Below are 12,068 nucleotides of genomic sequence, written 5' to 3'. Positions count from 1 at the left end.
GATCTTCTTGGCTCTAAGCTGAAAAGCCCTTCACTCAGCCCAACTTCCAAAGTGACCACTGCAGCCGAGGGGACGGCCAAGTAGGGTCAGCAACATTGCAGGCAGAACTGTAAATTTCTTGTTAGAGATGCCACCTGCCTTTACCTGGCCAGCTCTCCTCCCAGGCCAGCCAAGTAATGAAAGTCAACAGAGTGCCTTCGCCTAGGAGGTTCACACCTCCCTTAGGATATACCCCATGTGAAGAGATAGATAGGTCTGGGCCTCTTAACTTACAAGGCCTAAAGCCCACCAGAATATTATCAAGCCCCTTCTATCAGGTTCTATTTGCCTCTCAGTCAGAAAACTTAATTGTAGCTTAGACAGCACCTTTCTTAGCTCCTCTAATAATGACTCTGTCCTTTGTTCTAGACCCTGTCTAGTGCACTTGGGCCTCATTCCTTTGTAATCATAACCTCTACTCTACCACCAATGGCTCTACTCCCAACCTGTGTGTACTGATGGTCCTCTTCCCCACTTAATGCTGTATAATTGTTCAGACCTGGTAAATGCCACTCTTAGGATCATTGGTTACTATCCTCACCCTGTCTTTTATGACCTTGTCTAAATATGATCAGAGTCGGGGAACTTGGAAGGCTTCCATAGCCTTGGCAACTCATGACGACAGCCTAGGGTGGTTACTGGTGCCATAAACTAGAGTGTCAATTTGTTGGGTCAACAACAGGAGCCACTGTGCACTTGCTCCTCATGTGGGATCTCTGTCCTTAATGTACTGTACATTTTGATTTAATGCTATAACTAGTACTCAAACAGTATGTTTCACTTTGTGTTTCTATGTGGGTGCAAACTGTTGAAATCTTTATACTAAATTGATCTTCTGTATATAAAGAGAATTGAAAATGAATCTTAATGTGAATGGAAGGGGAGAGGGAGCGGGAGAGGGGAGGGTTGCGGGTGGGAGGGAAATTATGGGAAGGGGAAGCCATTGTAATCCATAAGCTGTATACTGGAAATTTATATTCATTAAATAAAAGTTAAAAAAAAAAAAGAAACAATAAAACTAATCAGGTATTGACCGAAAAAAAAAAAAAAAAAAGAAAAGAAAACTCCACCGAAAGCAATTTTGGATGCACTTTTCTTCCTTATAATGGAAAGAAGCCACAGAGAGCTTAAGAGGGAAGAGAGACAGAATTTAGGGAAACTAGCAGGATATGATCCAAAGAGAAAGTAGAAAGGAATGAGGGCCAGAGGTAAGACAGTAATGGACTCAGGATAATCAATGGTAAGAAGGAATATGGGGAAGGAGGTGGAACTAAAGAGAGCTCCAAAATACCCACTCACTTCACTCAAAGGAGTGGTAGGTTTAGAATGCTATATGTAAGCCACCCTTTCCAGTGCCCTTTTAGAGCTAACACAGTGCTTTAAGAGGCTAATACAGAAGGGGAAATTAAGTCTCCACAAAACCCAGAGAAGAGAGTGTGACCTCTTCTTTGCATCCTGTCTGGAGTAACAGCTGAACAAAAGAACTGTATATGTAAGTATAATTTATGTATCAATATTTTCCAATGTCTACTCTGACTCCTCTTTGGTGCAGGGTGTACAGGATCAACAATAGAAGGTCTGGAATGCTATTTAAAAGGTGCGAGGGAGGCCGGCGCCATGGCTCAACAGGCTAATCCTCCACCTAGCGGCACCGGCACACCGGGTTCTAGTCCCGGTCGGGGCGTCGGATTCTGTCCCGGTTGCCCCTCTTCCAGTCCAGCTCTCTGCTGTGGCCCAGGAGTGCAGTGGAGGATGGCCCAAGTGCTTGGGCCCTGCACCCCATGGGAGACCAGGAGAAGCACCTGGCTCCTGCCTTCGGATCAGCGCAGTGCACTGGCCGCAGCGCGCCAGCCACAGCGGCCATTGGAGGGTGAACCAACGGTAAAAAGGAAGACCTTTCTCTCTGTCTCTCTCTCACACTGTCCACTCTGCCTGTCAAAAAAAAAAAAACAACAACAACAACAACAACCATATTCGCCATTTCTTGGATGAGGCCAGACGACTCCAGGACCAGAATGAACAGAGATGGAATTTCTGACCCAGGACTGATTGGTGGGAATCCTGGCTATTGTCCCTCCTCAATCCTATAGTTCCTACAATCGTACTGCTTCTCTTTATACCATGTATCTTTAATGTATTTATTTGTTGTGTCTGTAATAGAAACTGTCCAGCTCCAGAGGATCATAAGCCATGACTTCCAGCCTACCCCATCAGATGATGTGACCAGCCTTCTGGATAGCACAGGACAGTCCTTCCCCAGGCCACCTTTGAAACCATAGAAAGAACAGCAAGACTAATGCCCATAACAAGCTCTATGCCCATATGCCAGCTCAAAGAAAACACAGAAGACAAACCTTCACACATGCTTCCTTCTTAAGATTATATTTGGGGCTGGTGCCAAGGTATAGTAGGCTAAGCTTCTGTGGTGCAGGCATCCCATATAGGTTCCAGTTCGTGTTCCAGCTGTTGCTCTTCCAATCCAGTTATCTGCTTATGGCCTGGGAAAGCAGTGAAAGATGGCCCAAGTGCTTGAGCCCCTGCACCTGTATGGGAAACCCCGAAGAATCTCCTGGCTCCTGCTCCTCGCTTCAGATTAGCCCAGCTCCAGCCAATGCAGCATTTGTGGAGTGAGCCAGCAGATGAAAGACTTCTCTCTGTGTCTTTCCCTCTCTGTGTCTGTAACTCTGCCTCTCAGATAAATAAATCTTTAAAAAATTTATAGGTTACTTCTCTTGAGGAGGGAATGTTAAAGTAGTTAGGTAAACATTAGCCTGTGTGTATATGAGGTGCCAAAGAAAATGGGAATTTCTTCTGTGCAGTGGAATGAGGAAAAACGTAGAAGTAAGCTTAGTCTGCAACAACTTTATCCAGTCTCTGTCTTTCAAATAAATAAAATAAATCTTTAAAAAAAAAAAGAAAGAAAGAAAGGGAGTTTGCCACCTTTGAGGGTCAGGGGTAAGAGGACAGGAGGCAAATTCAGAACAAGCAAGAGCCACAAAATCAGGCTGAAGTGGTAAGCTTTTATAGATGAGGAAAATGAAGTTCGAAGAGGTTAAGTAATATACCATACCTTCCCCAGTGGGAAACTGAAAGTCAATCCCAGAATCCATGTCAGTTTAACTCACTGCCTATATTCCTAATGTCTCCAGCAACCTCCTGATATTGAGACCCTTGAGGTTCTTGTTGGCATACAGATTCTAAGGCTCTACCCCAAAATTTCAGTATCAGAATCTCATAAAGAGAAGGATCAGTTAACATTGCACTGGAACAAGTCAGTACATTCATATTCAGTCATTTGAGGAGAGTTTGATAAAGGGTCTGGTTTAGTCATTAAAACAGGTGGGAAGCCCGAGTTCCAAAATTGCATCTGTGCTCCATGCATAAGAACATACAAAATATTCAGGGCAGGTGTTGGGGTGCAGCCTCTTCTTGCAAGCCCAACATCTCATATGTGCACTGGTTCATGCCCAGCTGCACCACTTCTGATCCAGCTCCCTGTTAATGGCTTGAGAAAAGCAGCAGAGGATGACCCAACTGTTTGGGCCCCTTGCAACTGGCTACTGTCTCCTGACTTCAGCCTGGCCCACAGCTGATTGTTGCAGGCATTTGGGGAGTGAACCAATGGACAGAAGATAACTCCATCTCTCTCTGTCTCTCCATCTCTCTCTGTAATTCTGACTTTCAAATAAATAAATAAACCTTCAAGAAAAAGAACATACAAAACATGCACCAACTGAACCAAACATGGTGCCTATATGAGTTCAGCACCATCATTCTGGGAATTACTTTGGTTTCCAGATCTGACTTGTTTTTCTAGAACACAGTATTACTGCATTACGAAATGCTGATTGTTTCTGCTACCATGCATGACCTGCCTGGAGCATGAAATGAGAATTAAAGCACAATACAATTATGGCTGTTCTCATCCTACTCAAATGTGTTCTTCTCCAACAGGCTCAGGTAAGTGTCCCTTATTTTATTTAATTTCCAACATCCTACTCTGCCTGCCACCTCGTGTAGCCTGGAGATCCAGCTGTAGTCAATGTCTAACCTAACCATAAACAAACATGTCAGAACTTCTGCATCCAATTAAGTCTTCTCTTTCTAAATAATCACCTTATGAAGTTAAATATTTAGTCCACATAGCTGCATTTTTATTCTGGGAATTCTCATTAAAAAACTATTTCAAGACAAACCCTGAAAGAGAAAAAAGGAGTCATCAGGGAAGAATGACACCATACATCAGCTTGGGAAGACATAGTGGTATTCTGCCCATACAGCCATGCACAGCACACAGGTAAGCAACAACCTCTACTCATATCTACCAGCCAGCTGTTAAAGCCTTCTCTTAAAAAAAAAAAAAAAAAGGCCGGCGCCGCGGCTCACTAGGCTAATCCTCCGCCTTGCGGCGCCGGCACACCAGGTTCTAGTCCCGGTTGGGGCACCGATCCTGTCCCGGTTGCCCCTCTTCCAGGCCAGCTCTCTGCTGTGGCCAGGGAAGGCAGTGGAGGATGGCCCAAGTGCTTGGGCCCTGCACCCCATGGGAGACCAGGAGAAGCACCTGGCTCCTGCCATCGGATCAGCGCGGTGCGCCGGCCGCAGCGCGCCAGCCGCGGCAGCCATTGGAGGGTGAACCAACGGCAAAAGGAAGAGCTTTCTCTCTGTCTCTCTCTCACTGTCCACTCTGCCTGTCAAAAAAAAAAAAAAAGCCTCCTCTTAGCCTCTTTGCCAGCTACTCACCATAATTCAACTCTGTCATCTTAGGAGGACAGAAATAAATACTTGACCCAGAGAAGTGTTTCCAAAAATGAGAGAGGTAAGAGTGGAGAGAGAAAAGAAAGAAGGGAGGGAGTAAAGGAGGGAAGAAATGAGAGTATCAAGGGGAAATAAATGTATCTGAAATTTGCTATCAGTAAGACATTAAAGGGTAGGCATTTCACCCTAAAAGTTAAGATGCTGGTTAAGACATGTACATCCCACATCAAAACGTTTGGGTTTGAGTTCTAGCTCTTGTCCTGATTCCAGGTTCCTGCTGATGCAGACCCTAGGAGTCACGGGTGATGGCCCAAGTGATTGGTTTCCTGCCAATCTCCTCAGTCAAGAGAATGAAGTTCCTGACTCCCATTCTTGGCCCAGCCCAGCCCAGCCCCAGTCATTGTTGGCATTTGGGCATTGAACAAGCAGATAGAAGTTCTCTCCCAACACCACCTCCCCATTCCCTCCAGCATTCTCTCTCTCCCTCTGTCTCTCAAATAAAAATAAATAAATAAGACATTGAACACTTAAGAATGCTGTAGAGTATGAGCTGTTTTAGCTAAAAATATTTGAAGCTGCTGAAGCAACCACAGTGGACTGGCTAAATAATTTATGGACTACACAATGGAAAACTTTGTTGTGATTTAAAGTTATGATATAGACCTATATTCATTGGGCTGGAAAAATCTTAAGTGAAAAAAAGCAGGTTACAGAATTATATTCACAATGTGATCTCAGTTTTAAAATATGTGTGCCTATACTTATGTATATATGTACCCAGAGAGAGGGCAAGAAAGAAACAAGGAGAAAGAGAAGAGGAAAGAAATATCAAGATGTAAATGGATATCTTCAGAAGGGAAATATATGAATAATTTTTCTTTCTTTTGCTTATTTCTATTTTCTAATTTTTCTTCAAGGAATATGGTATGTAAAAATTAAAGAAGGCTGTCAAAAAGAAAACTGGGTAACTGTGGTTGAAAATTATCAGCCAAGTATTTACTCAACAATTACTATGTATTCTATGTCATCTTCTATTAACTTTTTTTAATAAGATCCACCCTTGGATAGTGCTTCCCAAGTGCAGGTACTGTTTTTTGTTTCATTTTGTTTGCTTTTTAGACAGAGAGAGCTCTCATCCACTGATCTATTACCCAAATGCCCACAACAGCCAGGGTCAGGGCTGAAGTCAGCAGACAGGAACACAATCCAAGTCTCCCCATACAAGTGGGCAGGAACCCAACTACTAAGTCATTACTGCTCCCTCTGAGGATCTACACTAAAAGGAAAGCAGAATCAAGACCTGGAGCCAGGAACTGAACCCAGGGACTCCAACGTGGGGCACAAGAATCCTAACCAGTGACTTAGAATGAACTGCTAGGTCAAAGGCACGTCCCAATATTGTCTTTTTTTAAAAAAAGATTTATTTATTTATTTGAAAGTCAGAGTAACACAAAGAGAAGGAGAGGCGGGGTGGGGGGGTCGTCCATCCTCTGGTTCACTCCCCAATTGGCCACAACAGCCAGAGCTGAGCCCATCTGAAGCCAGGAGCAAGGAGCTGCTTATGGGTCTCCCACGCGGGTGCATGGACCCAAGGACTTGGGCCATCTTCTACTGCTTTCCCAGCCATAGCAGAGAGCTGGATCAGAAGTTGAGCAGCTGGGACTCGAACTGGTGCCCATATGGGATGCTGGCACTGCAGGCAGCGGCTTTACCTGATATGCCACAGTACTGGCCCCCTATGTTGACTTTTAAAGGAAGCCAATACCAAGTCATAGACATAGTGATGAGAATTAAATACTAGCCGGCACCGTGGCTCACTAAGCTAATCCTCCACCTGCGGTGCAGGCACCCCGGGGTTCTAGTCCCGGTTGGGGCACCGGATTCTGTCCCAGTTGCTCCTCTTCCAGTCCAGCTCTCTACTGTGGCCCAGGAAGGCAGTGGAGGATGGCCCAAGTGCTTGGGCCCCGCACCCATGTGGGAGACCAGGAGGAAGCACCTGGCTCCTGGCTTCGGATCGGCGTGATGCGCTGGCTACACCGCGCCGACTGCAGCGGCCATTTGGGGGGTAAACCAACGGAAGGAAGACCTTTCTCTCTGTCTCTCTCTCTCAATGTCTAACTCTGTCAAAAAAAAAAAAAAGAGAGAGAGAGAATTAAATACAAATATCTAGAGTCCATATCTAGTACACGCTAAAATTATCACATTTTGCATCTCCAGCATGCATTATTAGCTGAAAAAGCAAGATGAAAATACAGAAAAATATATAAAGTATTGCAACTGATTGCTTACAGAAGGAAGAAAATAGACATTATTAGCATATGTGCATAAAAATCATCTGGAAGGGTTAAAATGAAATGTATAATAGCCATTATCTGTGGGGAATGGAAACTAAGCTGAATGGGATGAAGATAAACCTCTTCATGTGTTTTGTTGTTTGAAATTCATGAACATATTGTCTTAACATTAATTTTTGTACTTCTCACAAACTTACTTTTAATCATGTTACCCCACAACTGTTCCTATGTGATTGGTTTAGTGATTTAGCCTTGATTTCATATTAATAGTCAAATATTCACATACATTTTTTACATTTTTTTTACTTGTCTTTTTTGCTTCTTTTCAAATGTTAAAGGTATGAAGACCTGAGTAGAAGAGAAGTCTCAGCACATGAGCAGCCAAATGAGTAAACCCTATAGGAAGTTAACAAAGGTCAAATACTCAGAAAATAAACCACAGTTGAGGGTTCATTGCCAACAGTCATGTAGGAGGCACGTGTTCTCATTATCATTCTATTTTGGATTCAATATTAACTTCTCTTGGGTCACACTTCTGCCTCTATTGTTTTTCCATTAACAACGGTGCACCCAGTGGGGACATCTGCCCAACACTAATGAGCCATTCACAAGAGAAACAAGAACAGGGAACCAGGAGCCAAAGTAAAGCAATTAGAGGGAAAGGGAGACTGTCGGCTCCTGACCTAAATTGAATTGCTTTTATGAGACAGAAACAGATTTTTTAATTATGTAATCCCTTTGTTTCTCATTTCCTTTAAAATGTAAAGGTCAAATTCGCCTTGTGAATGCGCAAGACCAGATCTGATGTTATTGTGTCTGTGATGACAGAAACAAGAAGAGGTGCTTTGTTCACCTCAATGGATGCAAGGCCTTTTTTTTCTTTATGTTATAATCCATTATGAGGTTTGGAACAATTACTTAATAACTACCATCTTTCACCTTTTCCATCTTATTTTTCTATCCAAATATTATTCTAAGAGAAATTTAGTCTGCATTTACTAAGTAACAGAATTATATGAAGGCTTAAAGATTGGAGTTAAGTGAAAGTCTAGTTAACAACTTTTGCAAGATTTGCTTTGCTTGAGATTGCTTTAACGTACTCATCTTTCCTCACAGTTTATTAGCATTACATTTCAATAACAAAAAAGATTTTTCTTCTCATACATTTCCCTCTGCCCTATGTTCTGCTTCCCTGCTCCCTCATCCCCAGCTGATATCCCCATACTCTGGCGCCCAGCTAACTGAATCCACCTCTTCCACAGTGACTTCCTCTGTGGCATCAGCACCCTCTCTCTGATTTCCTGCATATTTCTATTTACATCATACACCCTTGCACTTAATTCCCCTTTGTCTTATCTTTCATTGGTAAGAAATCTGATGAAAGGACAGAAAATAAAAGGAATTAAGGCACAGCTGTCCCTGAATTTCAATCAGTGTCATCAAAACCTCCCCTCGTGGCTGGCGCCGTGATGTATCAGGTAAAGCCATCGCCTACAGTGCCGGCATCCCATGTGGGCAAAAGTTCAAGTCCAGGCTGCTCTACTTCTGATCCAACTCTCTGCTATGGCCTGGGAAAGCAGTGGAAGATGGCCCAAGTCCTTGGGCCCTTGCACCCACGTGGGAGACCTCGAAGAAGCTCCTGGCTCCTGGCTTCAGATCAGCCCAGCTCCAGCCATTGTAGTCATTTAGGGAGTGAACCAAAAGATAGAAGACTTTCCCTCTCTCTCTCTCTCTCTCTGCCTCTGCCTCTCTGTAACTCTGCTTTTCAAATAAATAAATAAATAAATCTTTTAAAAAAAGGAACCTCCCCCATCTGTCCATCTCTTGCCTCCGCTTTCTGTCTGCACAGGTTCTTTTTCAAGCAAGCTCTTCCCACAAGGTGGCTTATATAATCCTAGCAATTGAAGACCCTCACAAAGAGAACCTTCTTTCCCAAAGTTATGGCAGGGGTGCCAGGGCCGATGGTAGATGCTCAGCCCTGAATTACAAACTCGCTCCATAACAGCAGTAGAGATCAGCTCCACCCAAATTCCAATTTCTCAAAGGAGAAAGGCATGTACCCCCAAAAGGAAGCAGAGATTATGACAACAAAAGCAACAATGCTGGACAGACACATGCAAAGAGACAACAATAAAAATTGTCCTCCTGGGACTGGCATTTTGGAGCAGTGGATTAAGCTGCCATTTGTAATGCTAGAATCCCATATCAGAGCGCTGGTTAGAGTCTGGGCTGCTCTGCTTCAGACCCAGCTTCCTGCTAGTGTGCCAGGGAAAGCAGCTCATGATAAACCAAGTACTTGGGGCCCTACCACCACGTGGGAGACTCAGATAGAGTTCCTAGGTTCCTGGCTTCAGCCTGGCACACGAGTGAGTGTTGCAGCCATTTGGGGATTGAACCAGTAGATGGAAACCTCTCTTTTACTCTTTCTCTCTCTCACTCTCGCTCTCTCCCTGTCACTCTACCTTTCAAATAGTTTTTTTCATAATATGCATTTGCCACAAAGTTTTGAAGATCCCTCATAAGCATGATCTATTACATATATATATATATATATATAATAGTCACTAAATAAGAAAATTTCTCTTGCCAAAACCATGAGAAGTCAAATATAAACTTCAGTCTCTACAAGGCCCCAGCCTCTGAAGATTTCCTATCTGGAAATCCCAAACATTGGACTTTCATTATGCTTCCTTTTTGAAGCACCTGGAGCAGGAATCAGTGAACTTTTCCTGTCAAGGATCAGATAAGATACATTCCAGGCTTTGTGGGCCATATGGTCTCTGTTGCACCTATTCAGCTTAGCTCCTTTAGTGCAAAAATAGCTTCAGACACTGCATAAAAGAGTGGGCATGGCTGAATTCCAATAAAGCTTTATTTATGGATGCTGAAATTTAAATTTCACATAATTTTCACATGTCATAAAATATTATCCCCTTTGATTTTCTTTCAACCATTTCAAACTGAGAAATACATTCTTAACTTGTAGGCTACACTGAAATAGGCAGGGAGCCAGAATTGGATAATGGGCTTTAGTTTGCCAACTCCTGTCTAATGTATTTTAGTTTTTTTTTTTTTCTATAAGGACCATCTATGACTTTACTGGAATAAGATGGAAGCAAAAACCAAATCTGGAAAGTTGAATGCTTTCACTTTTTCAAGGTGATAGTCAGTTGAAGCATCAACATGCATGATTCTTCAGTGTTAAAGATGACCTCTGTCTGAGGGCCTACAAAAACCAATTAACCATGTTCACTGTGCTGTTCTAGAATTGATGCCATAGAGGCTTGATATGGAGAAAAATCTTTTGCAGATTTAAGTTGTATCACTAATATACTAGATATTGGGGTATCAGTGAACATATGAATAGTCCAGCTAACATTTTTTTTATTTTTAAGGCCCAAATTGAACAACATATCTCATTAATTGGGGGGGAAGACTTTTTCTAAATTAATGTAGAGAGTCAATCAACATTAATTAAAGGCTTCCTGTGTTCTAAACATTGGCTGACAATAATTAACATTTTGCTTTATTCCACAAAGGAATTGAAGTAGCTAAATGACATATACATGATGTTCTACAATTGTTAAATAAGGGCCAGTGGTTGTCACAGCAGTAAAGACATCACTTGGGACACTGCATCCCATACCAGAGTGCCTGTGTTTAGGTTCCCACTGCTCTCCCAACCACAGCTTACTCCTAGAAACCAGCAGGTGAAGGATCACGTACTTGGATCCCTGCCACTCATGTGGGAGACTGGATTGAGTCCCTGGTCCTGGCTTTGCTTGGCCCAGCATCAGCTATTGCACCATTTAGGGACTGAGTCAACAGATGGGGGTCAGTCTCTCTCTCTCTCTCTCTCTCTCTCTCTTCCTTGCTCTCTTCCTATCAAATAAAACAAATTTTTATAAATAAATCTGTCAAATTATTTTGAAAATTATTGTGTAATGTTATTTAATTCCACTTCTAACTTGGTGAATCCACTGAGAAAGTTTACATTATTTACATTATTATGTAAATCAACATTGTTGCAAGGAAATAGAAAGCCAGGGAAGCTAAGGGACTTCAAGGATCAGATCGTAAATCTAAGTCTTTTGGCTCTAAAATTTTTTTTTTTAAGACACTTGCTTATGTTCAAAGATAGAAATTTTGTGTGTAAAGTCAGGCCCTTTGTGAACAAATATCAATTATCTATAGCATATTGATATGATATATATCATGATATATATCAATATGCACCTTCATCAGAGACCAGCAAGAAGCACCTGGATCCTGACTTTGGATCGGCATAGCTCCAGCCATGGAAGACCTTTCTCTCTGTCTCTCTCTCTCACTGTCTAACTCTATCTGTCAAATAAATAAATAACTTAAAGCTAGATATTATCCAAAGCTTAATTTTTTATTTCTTCAACTATGTGAAATCATAACTACAAACATACCAAAATAAAGGTTTTCTTATTTAATAAACTGGAAAAGGAATAAAATCTCAGAACTTTTCTTTGTTAGCCTTTAGTTTAAACATGAATGATAAAAATACATAATCAATTTTATCAGCCATATAAAAGAATGAAATTCTATCATTTGCAGCAAAATGGAACTAGAGGACCTCATATTAAGTGAACTAAGCCAGAAAGAGAGATAAATGCAGCACATGCTCCCTGATATGTGGACAATAAAAGAAAAACTTAATCTGAACACAGAATGGTGATTACTAGAGACTGGGAGTAGTAGCGAGGGTCCAGAGGGTTTGGATAATGGGTACCAGACCAGAGTTAGGTCAAAGGAACAAGTTCCTAGTGTTACACAGCACAGTGGAAAGACTGTAGTTCACAATAACCTAGTCGATGTTATACGAACAAACAGAAGTAGAAGCTCCAAGCCTCCAGTCATAAAGTAATGTCAAAGAAGGGGAAATGCTGATTACCCTGTTTTGATCAGTACACATTGCATACATGTATTGAAATGTTACAGTGTAGCCCATAA

At 42.1% G+C, this 12,068-nt stretch overlaps 1 non-coding gene across 1 annotated transcript; it reads left to right on the top strand.

Moving 5' to 3' along the window:
• Positions 1–1,391: 1,391 nt before the first annotated feature.
• On the top strand, positions 1,392–1,512 carry LOC133770837 (small nucleolar RNA SNORA26). Its single transcript, XR_009867518.1, has one exon. It is a non-coding gene; the product is annotated as a small nucleolar RNA SNORA26 (small nucleolar RNA).
• Positions 1,513–12,068: the final 10,556 nt, after the last annotated feature.

Source organism: Lepus europaeus, chromosome 11 (assembly GCF_033115175.1).
Source record: "Lepus europaeus isolate LE1 chromosome 11, mLepTim1.pri, whole genome shotgun sequence".
Taxonomy (NCBI): domain Eukaryota; kingdom Metazoa; phylum Chordata; class Mammalia; order Lagomorpha; family Leporidae; genus Lepus; species Lepus europaeus.
This window is presented reverse-complemented; position numbering and strand designations above follow the sequence as displayed.